Genomic DNA, 10,501 nt, shown 5'->3' with positions numbered 1-10,501 from the left:
CTGTTTAAAATTAAATATTCATATTTATTAGTCTTGTGGTTCACCAGCTATTAATTTCATGGTATAATTATCCAGAGAATGTGATTTTGTACTGTGTACATCAGTAAACCAGTTGGTTATCATTACTAACTTGATTGTTGAACTGTATAGCTTGTCATGATGCTAATCATTGATACATAACTATTATTCTTTTCTGTCCAAAGATTTTAGGATACAAATTCATCTTCTTCCTGATTAAATATATCATCAATGATGGTAAAATAGATGGTTAGAGAAAATTTATATATTTCTTAGTGGTTAGTTGGTTTTGGTTGTTTTTTTAGGTAGAACTACTGGTTGGCTTAATGTAAACAATTTTTTTTAAAAAAAATCACACCCCAGGTCACATCTATAAGAGTTATAAGTATCGTATATAGAGACAATCATATCTGCCACTAGTGTGGCCAACTTGCCATCCTAGATTTTGTGTCTATCAATATATGCAAAAGAAAACTGCACCAAGATCCTGCAATGCCCCAAACTCTTTCTCCAAACACGCATAATTGTTCATATTTTTTAGCCCTCTTATAAAATCTGCATATATTTATCAGTTGTGCACAGGGACTAATATAAAATCTTAATATAAACTGAAAAGAAACCCTGCACACGATCATCTCCCAGGTCCCACATTAGCCATGACTCTGACAAGCAACTGCAACTCATACAATAAAATCTCAACACTTATACTGTTTAAAGCATACCTTTCTCGGCCTTTTGGCTAAGATCAAGTGTAGTATCTGTTCTTATCAGTTTAATATCTGATATGTGGATCATTGATTCACACGATATTAAATTTATTTTTTGAGGGAGAGTGTCCATTACAATAGCTTGCTATTGGGACTCTTAGGCATTGCTCTTGTCTTGCACTTCTGCAAGAGCCTGGTGCATCCCACTCCAAATAAGTTTAGAATGTTTACATATTGGTTTTTTCGTCCTACATATAGTAAATTGATTAATATATGTAAATGGGTTGGATGACGTGATCTATTTAATTTAATTTATTATTTATTGTTAATAAAAAAATATACTCATTTAAATGTTTTCAATGTATTTATTACTATACTCATTTCTTTATACCTACAATGTATTTATTATTATTCTCACAGGCTTTTTTTCAGGTACCTATAATTTCTGTCAAGGATGTTAGATTGCCGAAGTGAGTTACAAGTGGAGATATTATGATGATGGAACACCCCTGTGGCTGCAATACTTATATTAAACTCAATAATCAATGGGTGTAATAATAAAGAAGCGTATAAGTGTTTGGTACATGAGTACATGAGCTTCCTCTGAGGGAGAGCAACCATATGACGGAGGAGCTTCTCTGAGGCTAATAGCAGTGGTGACTGGAGTTTTATCCCAGCTCATTCATTTTTCTGTCTCCACCAACAATCTTACTTTGATTCCAAAACATCTTTCCACAATCCGATTTTCTTTTTTTTTCAACCTCCTCTTCCATCTTCCTAATAAGACTAAATTAAATGTTTGAATCTAATAACATGGTATGCAAAATGGTCTCTCAAGAGATGATTTTACAGGTTCATGGAGAATTCCATGACAGCAAGAAAACTTAAAGAGAAAAAAGGGAGCGAAGGGAAAATGGAAAGAAAAGAAAAAAACAGATTACATGTATTATTCTCCTAAAGGCAAAGACAGGCAAGGGTGTGGATAGACGGCTTGCTATAAAACAAGAGGTCTACGCTGTTTATCAACTAAACAATCTAGTAAGAATAAACGACTTGATGTTTAGATATTTTAAACAAAAAATAGACTAGACGGTCTAACCAATATCATCTACACAAATACTAGATGCTTTAGCAAAAGAGTGACTACATAAGACTATACTAGACAATCTAACATAATAATGCCTATATATAAAAGCAACACCCAAAACAAAGTGAGTGGCTACACTACAAAGTTTAAGATAATTACATCCCACATCCCAAAGAAAATGAAACACAAAGTCTTTATAACTTCACTGACAAGGAATCAGATTGCTGAGCTGGGTTACTCCAGCTTGTGACCCAAGTGGGAGCATTACTGTGATGGAACAACATTGAGGCTTGCTGGGTTGGACTGTGTTTGCAATTTGTTGGCCTGCCCACTCCAAGTTGAGAGTTGAGTCTGGGGACTTTAGTGAAGGCTAAGGTCTCTTGGCTCTTAGAGTGGAGCTCACAGCGTGAGGCTGGTTTCACAGAGCAGCGACCACCTCCCATTCCCAACAGTGGAAGGATCACAGGCATGCTGCATCCATGGTTCACAATGGCCTAGTGATTCTATTCTGCTTCATCACTTTTTTTTTTTAACTTTCAACTTTTATATGTTTATTTAGCCTTCACATGACTCTTATGTAAAGGTCCCCACTGATTGTCAAGGAATTTTTAAGGATAGAAGTGAAAATAATGTAAATTACAAAGTAATTCAGATAACTCAAAACAGAAATCTGAAAAGAACTATCAATTGATCTGCATAACTGCTGAAAACCCTCCCTGGTTGTCCTCTAAACATCTTTTTACAATGAAGTCATCTTGAAATTTTTGCTCCTTCTAACAAACTAATCTTTTGCAGAAGTAAAACGTCTTCAAATTAACTTCAATCTAATTTCAAAATTATAATCTCGATGTGAACTTCCATCATCTTATTGTTTTTAATCTCGAAAGCTTTATGAAACCCGTCAATTTCTCCAGAGACACAATTCAGTGTTTCTAGTCCACTTAAGAATGTCATAATTATCAGGATAAATGTAAGTAAACTAAAAGTGCTCTTTGAAACATTCAAGTAGAACCCATTTACTTTAGTTAGATCTATCCTGATAACTAAGAAATCTTTCATTTGACCTATAAAGTATGAAGTACTAACTTACATCTAAACTTTCTATTATTTCAAAGTGCATCTGCATACTTGGAGGCATATCAGCAAAATAATACCTTTAGAAAACTTTTATTTTTCCCAAACTCTTAGGGACTTCAGATTCAAGCAGATGCAGCATTTTGTCCTTTTCATTCCTTATCCAGTCACGCCGCTTATCACTCCATTTAAGATGGGAACAGGTCATAGTTCTTGAAGGCAGTTAGATAAGAGCGACACAGTTGATGTAGATGCGGGGAAACCCATTGGATCATATGACCTTGGCTCTCCATATTGATTCATTGACAGTATGAAGTCCTTGTAGACAGCAAAATGTCCATTACAAACAGAAGCCTCAATAACCCAAGCGTTGATCAAAGAACCAAATTTTGACACAACAATTTCGGATAGTTTCTGTAAATTTGATAGCCTCTCAATCACTGGGTTACCTGTCCCTTCACCACAGAAAAATATAGCATTGGCTACAGGTACCTGTGACAAATCAGAATGCTTATTCAAAGACATTTTTTATCATCTATAGATCTTCGACAGTTAATATATTCTTAGACAACTTCTTCATGAAGGACACAAAAGTCTAAAATGAAAAATAAAATTTGTAATGTTAGTGTATCACATACGACTGAGAGTCTCACGGCCATGTAAGCTAAGCATCCGTTACATTGCGTGATTCCCAGTTATACACGGTTAAATACTTTAATAACAGATTAAATAAGGATTATAAATAATATTGTATATAATGTCACAACATTAACCATGAAAATCGTATTAATACATGTCCATAAACATAAAGAGTCAACACATCTCTATAAACAAATTGACCAACAAGGTACGCATTTTTTAATATAGACCTTCTCGACCCAAACAAGAACAATTGCCGCCCACCGTGGAGCTGAGAAAGACAAAGAACTTTATGGTAAGTACAAGAAACATGACAAACAACTTAGGAACCAATGTAAATGACCCCATGACCATCCTCCTAAGCCTTTAAAGGGAGGTGGCAAACATGAAACAATGAAATGAATAGGAGGTTTAGATCCTCAAGCAGTAGAACAAGGAGATTAGGAGGAAGCTCGCTGCAGGCGACACCTCAAAATGAAACTTATCACAACCCAAAGACCCCAGGTGGATTTTTTTTTCGTTTGGTGATGAACAGAACGATAGAAGACTGGGGTTAATCAAAGCTCGGGACATCAACTCAAACATTTGAAACGGTCGGAGGTTCACGCCACCAGTAGCTCACATTCCCTCGTCTGCCCAATGATATCATCCCCTGATGTTGTAGGAGTCGCACAACTCTCCTTTGTGCTCTTGGGAGTGGGACTAACAAGGGGTTGAATTAGCTCAGCACAAAGTTGTTGTGATAGAAACTCTTGTCGCATTCAATCTTTCTCCTTTCTCATCTGTAGCCGCATCTGATCTGTCTCATTTCTCATCTGCTCCATTAATTCTTCATGTATCTTAGTCTTCATTTGAGTTTCGCTCTCTTTGGGGGAGGAGGATGACTCTCGTTGTGAAACGCCAAAATATAGTTTAATTCCAACCCCTTGTCCAGCTGCACAAACACGACCACAATGCTCAGGTCGTCTAATTGCTTCAACCAGGATATCATAACGACCTTCAGAACCAAAATTACTTTGGGATTCCAAGGAATCCTGCAAGAGAACAAAATCAAATCAGTTTTTAATATAATTAATGATTTAAAATAAATGAAAAAAAAACTAAAAATAACTTACAATTTTTTCGATGATAACCACGGATTGCTCAGAACTTGGTGCACCTGACTTTTTAATTCGAGCCCTCTTCCATTTTACATGGCGAAAATGTGGTGATGGAGGAGAAGTGACCCCTGTTTCCACATTCTCAGACGACATCCCCTGTCTAGATTGCTCCTTTTCCACCATCAGTGATTGCTCAAGTTTTCGATACCCCGAACGAGTGCGTAGTAACATTCTTCAAAGCTATCTCTTGAGCTTTCTTCCGACGATCCTGTCATAATTGAAATAAACAAAGTGAATTAAATAAGATAAACTTATTAATGTTATATAAATAAAAATAGTTAAGTTACTTCACTTACCATCCAAGCCTCATTTTCACGACTTTCTTTAAAAAGACGTCATGTCTCTTCATCAATATGTTTGTACTTTAAACATGGATTTTCGTCTTTAATGTCGTCAAAAACATATCTTGAAGTCAGTCTTGACTTAAAGTGACAAAATTTAAGTTCGATATTGGATATAATCTTTGATCGAAGTGGTTCCACATAAGGAATTTCAATGTTTGCCTGAAAAATAACATCACCAAATTAAAATTAATTAATGAATATTAAAAAGCATTATATGGTAACAATAATAATGTAAAGCTTACCAGAACATCCTCCCAGATCATGTTCCGATCGACCTCTGACACCTCATCCCATGAATTAATCAAAATGGAGAGCCTCTCATGAGAAAAAACTCCAAGATAACTCATAAACTCATATGCTTTTGGACCAAAAGCCACTCAAGTGTTGACGTGAATGTGTACACGTGTCTTCTCATCAGCAACACGTTTCAATGTGAGACGCTTCAATCTTGTAGGTCCTCTACTGTCTCTTCCAGATCGAGGTTTGATTGGAGTCTGATCGTCATCCATATCTCTATTAAAAAAATTAGGTAACAAACATTAATTAATCTGCATCGAATTAAAATAATATAAAAATAATACATAAAATTCTAAATGCGTATTTATGGGTTACATGTGGGTTGAATGAACGGGGGTTGCATGTACATCATCAAGTACATCGTTATCTTTATTAATTATCATTGGTGTGAATGAACGGGGGTCACCGTTTTCAATATCATCCATGGTCTCCGCTTGTTTTTTCCCGTGTAAAACGACATATGAATGTTCTGACGTAGGATCTTTCACGTAGAAAACCTGATATGCTTGTTTAACCATTATAAATGGCTCATCTCAATACCCAATCTTTCAAAAGTCCACTAGTGTGAATCCTGATTCATCAATTTTAACCCCACTTTTATTGTCAACCCAATTACACTTGAAAACTGGAACGAAAAACTTAGTGTAGTCAACCTCCCATATCTCTTTTATAAACCCATAGTATGCCATTGATCCAAGTACTGGATTTGTATCTTTCGAAGTCAAAAACTGCATTGACTCGGGTTCAAGAGTAACACCAAAATTTTGAACTGTACTCTTTTCATCCACAGACTTCGTGTAAAATATACAATTATTCACTTCATACGCTTTACATGAAATGACATCAAACTTCAATCCAGTAGCCAACAAGGTCAAAGTCTTTGATGCCGTTGAATCCTTTAACACCTCGTCTTTAAAACAAGGCATGAAAATTCTATTATGTTCCATCAAGACCCATTTCTCTGTTTGTCTTGGGTTATTTGCCTTCACAATGACTTTATAAGCTTCTATGTAAGGTATAACTTCATCTGTGTTATTCAATATATACAAATGTGCTTGCAAGACTTCTGATCGAAATTTGCTTACAATATTCACATCACGTAAACATTTACTTGTAGAACGCTTGTGGTGCCATGAATTAGCTGGAAGACCTATTGGATTTGCTTTTGACATGTACTCTGAACAAAATTCAATACTTTCTTCAGCTATGTACCTTTCAATCATTGAAACTTCTGGACGATAATGATTTTTCACATAACCTTTCAAAATTTTCTTATACCGCTCAACAGGATACATCCGTCTTAAGTACACTGGTCCACACAATCTAACCTCTCTTACCAGATGCACCCCTAGATGAACCATGATATCAAAAAAAGATGGAGGAATAAACATCTCCAATTCACACAAGATAACAACAATTTCATTTTGAAGTTCATCTAGTTTTGATGGATCAATGACTTTACAACAGATGGAAGAGAAGGATGAGCACAAACGGGTTATAGTGTGTCTAACATTTTTTGGTAAGATCCCACGAATAGCTACCGGCAACAACTGTTGCATCAAGATGTGGCAATCAGGAGACTTCAACCCAATTAACTTCAAATTTTGCATTGACACTAGGCTCTTCACATTTGAGGAATGTCCTTTTGGCACTTTCACACCCTTTAGACATTGACAAAAACTAATTTTTCATCTTTTGACATGGTGTAACAGGTTGGGGGCAAATATGTACGCTTACCCATTTCTATGGGTGCCAACTCGCCTTGTATGTTAATCTCAATCAAATCTAAACGAGCATTTAGACCATCCTTCGTCTTCCCGTTAATGTTAAGAAGTGTACCAATTAAGCTATCACATACATTCTTCTCAACATGCATTACATCTATACAATGTCTGACTTCTAACCTCGTCCAGTACGAAAGATCAAAGAATATTGATTTCTTCTTCCAAATGTTTTTCACATATGACTTTTTTTTTTACTTACCGAAGGTGTGGTCCATGTTATTTACCTTTTTCGTAAACCTCAACACCAATTAATGGAGTTGGTGGACCACTAGTCTCTTGGTGTCCATTAAAGGCTTTTTTCAACCTCTGGTAAGGATGATGACTTCTAAGAAATCTCCGATGTCGAAGATATACTGTCTTCCTTCCATGTTTCAATTGTTGAGAGGTAGTGTCTTCTTCGCATATTGGACATGCTTTATGACCCTTAACATTATAACCTGATAAGTTACCATATGCGGGAAAGTCATTGATGGTGCAAAATAACATGGCATGAAGCTTGGAAGTTTCATTAGCAACTCCGTCAAATACTTCAACACCCTGGTCCCACATTAACTTCAAATCTTCAATTAGGAGACTTAGATAAACATCTATGTCATTCCCTGGCTGTTTCGGACCAAATATCATTATAGACAACATCATGTATTTTCGCTTCATGCACAATCCAAGAGGTAAGTTGTAAATAACTAGTAAAACAGGCCATGAACTGTGATTTGTACTGATATTACCAAACAAATTCATTCCGTCTGTAGCTAAACCAAGTCGAATATTTCTTGATTCTTTACCAAACTCTGGAAACTCATCATCAAATTTCTTCCATTGAATAGAATCAGCTGGATGTCGGTACATGCCATCACATTTCCTCTCATCTAAATGCCATCTAAGATTCTTAGCATCGTTTGGGTTTACAAACAAACGCTTCATCCTTGGAATGATGGGAAGATACCACATAACCTTCATTGGGGGTCCATGATTTTCTATATCTTCAATAGTATCATCATCTTTTTGTTTCAACTTATAATGGGATAACCCACACCTCGGACAACTTTTCAACAATTCAAAATCTTTTCAGTGTAATGTATAATCATTAGGACATGCATGTATCTTTTTATACTCTATACCCATTGGACAAATAATCATTTTGGCCTCATAATTACGATTAGGTAGAGTATTTCCCTCTTGAAGCATATCCTTCAACAACTGAAGCAATTTCGTGAAGCTTTTAGCAATCCATCCATTTATTGCCTTCAAATTCATCAATCTTAAGACCGCCGACAACCGTGTGAAGTTAGTTGATCCAGGATACAATGGAGTCTCTGCATCACTTGACATACTTCCATATCCATGCGCTTCTGCAAAAGACTCAACTCCCACATCACGAATCATGTCCTTCAATCGATCATCATCTACATCATCATGTACTGCATAATCCACGGTGGACCCCACATATTCTTCAGTTATGGAAACACGTGGTAAATTTAACAATTCACCATGCCATGTCCAAGTTTTATAAGATCGAAGAAACCCATCATGATGGAGATGTGCCTTCATAGTTTTGGTTTTTGTTGGTGAATGGTAGAAGCATCATGGATTGAAGATGAAGCAAGGTCCTCCTAAGAGTGGTGGTGACCTTGAAGGTGCATGAGTGGTAGGATTTGAGAGTGGTGAGGCCAACTCTACTTGGAAAGGGAAAGTTTGTGAAGATTAAAAGCCTAACCTAGGAGGTTTTGGGCAAGAAGTGAAATTGGCACAATTTGGCTGCAATTCACTAAGTATATTAATCTTGCAAATACATGAGCCAAGCCCTCTTATTTATAGTGTTTAGAGGGCTGGAAATTCAAAAGAAAGTGGAGGGAAATTCAAATGAATTCCCTCCCAAAAGTGGAGCCCAAATGGGCACATGGGTTGGGGTGTGTCTAGTTTGTATGCTCACCCCCTCCATGGGCTTTCTAGACCGGCCTAGGTAAATTTAGAGGTTTTTAGAAACTCTAAATTTACCTAGGTTGGTGGTGTTTTAGGTGCCAAAATTAATTCTAAGAAAAATTACAAATAAAGTTCCTACGCTAATTTTTACAAGAATTTAAAAACTATTCTACATTAGAGTTTATGGCATGTAAAATGCGTCCTCTTGAACCCTCTTAACCATAACTCTAGTGGTTGCCTCAATTTGACATGTTTGGTGGCCTTTCAATGGATTGGTGCTGGGGCCCCTTCCATCATCCCCTCCCTCTTGAAAAGGATTTGTCCTCAAATCCAAGGTTTCGTCCTCGTCATTAGTAGGGGGATGTATGTGGCTGGATGATGTCTATCATCTCGTCCTTCTTGAGAAAATCTATCCTCAAATCCAGAGGGTCGATCTCGGATAACAGCCTCTTCCTTTGACAACTATGCTCGTTCTCCTGGATCAAAGTCCATCTATGGGAATCATCAAACAAAGAAAATGTGTTAGTTTGAGCAGTTGTATAAAAATCAATTCTATTAAGTTGCCATTCTTTTTGTTTTTCTATTGTTTTTGGAAACTTATCATAATATTTCTCTATTTGTTGTTGTATTTGTTCTTTAATCCTCTCAGACATTTAACAAATTCAACTTTGGTAACGCTTTCCTTATGGAAAAAAGTTTATGGGTTAGGAAGGGGTAACAAATCTAAAGGAGTAGGAGGGTTTAAATCCATATACAACTTCAAATGGGGAAATATTTCCACTAGCACAATTAGAATGATTCTTGACATTCTTAGGAATCATCTTGAGTTGGTTAAGAACTAGGCACTTTATCATAGAAATGGATCAAGGTTCTATGAACAAGAACTCACCAAAACTGGTGCCAAAACACAAACTCATATAGAAGTTCCAATTATTGTCAAATTGAACCGATTAAAATGAGAGGAAAAGTAAATGAACCGATTGAAACTCTAAAGAAAGCAATTGAACCGAACAAAACATGAAAAGGAGCTACTGAACTGAATTAAAACAGTAAGAAATTGAAAAGAACCGAACAAAAATGCAAGAAAAGGAAGATGAACCGAATAAAAGAAACTACACTTGTTTTAGAGTTCATATGGACATGGAAATGGAAGAACTAAATGGAGAAGAGAGGAAACTTATGTGGATGAAGAACTTGATTGATGAACACGCCACTTGAAGTGTGATTGCTCCAAGATAAGTGTGAATTGCCGCCACTTGAGGGAACCAAGGCTCTCAAGATGAGACTAGGAAGAGGAGAAATCAAATCTCACTCACTCAATCACCAAATTGGGAGAGTTTCTTTACTACAAATTCCAAATCTGCATTATGAAGGACCTAAGCCCTCCTTTTATAAGAGCAAGGGCTGGTCATGAAGCTTACAAAACAAGCTAACCAAAAGTCCCTTGCATGCTACTCACTTCTAACACCTA

General features: G+C 36.4%; 2 non-coding genes across 2 annotated transcripts; both read left to right on the top strand.

Moving 5' to 3' along the window:
• The first annotated feature begins 736 nt into the window (after window positions 1–736).
• Window positions 737–932, top strand: LOC150023259 (U2 spliceosomal RNA). Its single transcript, XR_016518036.1, has one exon. It is a non-coding gene; the product is annotated as a U2 spliceosomal RNA (small nuclear RNA).
• Window positions 933–2,035: 1,103 nt separating this feature from the next.
• LOC150023258 (signal recognition particle RNA) lies at window positions 2,036–2,336 on the top strand. The gene has a single exon (XR_016518024.1).
• The last annotated feature ends 8,165 nt before the right edge of the window (window positions 2,337–10,501 follow it).

This window comes from Phaseolus vulgaris, chromosome 11 (assembly GCF_051622355.1).
Source record: "Phaseolus vulgaris cultivar YP4 chromosome 11, ASM5162235v1, whole genome shotgun sequence".
In the NCBI taxonomy this organism is placed as follows: domain Eukaryota; kingdom Viridiplantae; phylum Streptophyta; class Magnoliopsida; order Fabales; family Fabaceae; genus Phaseolus; species Phaseolus vulgaris.
This window is presented reverse-complemented; position numbering and strand designations above follow the sequence as displayed.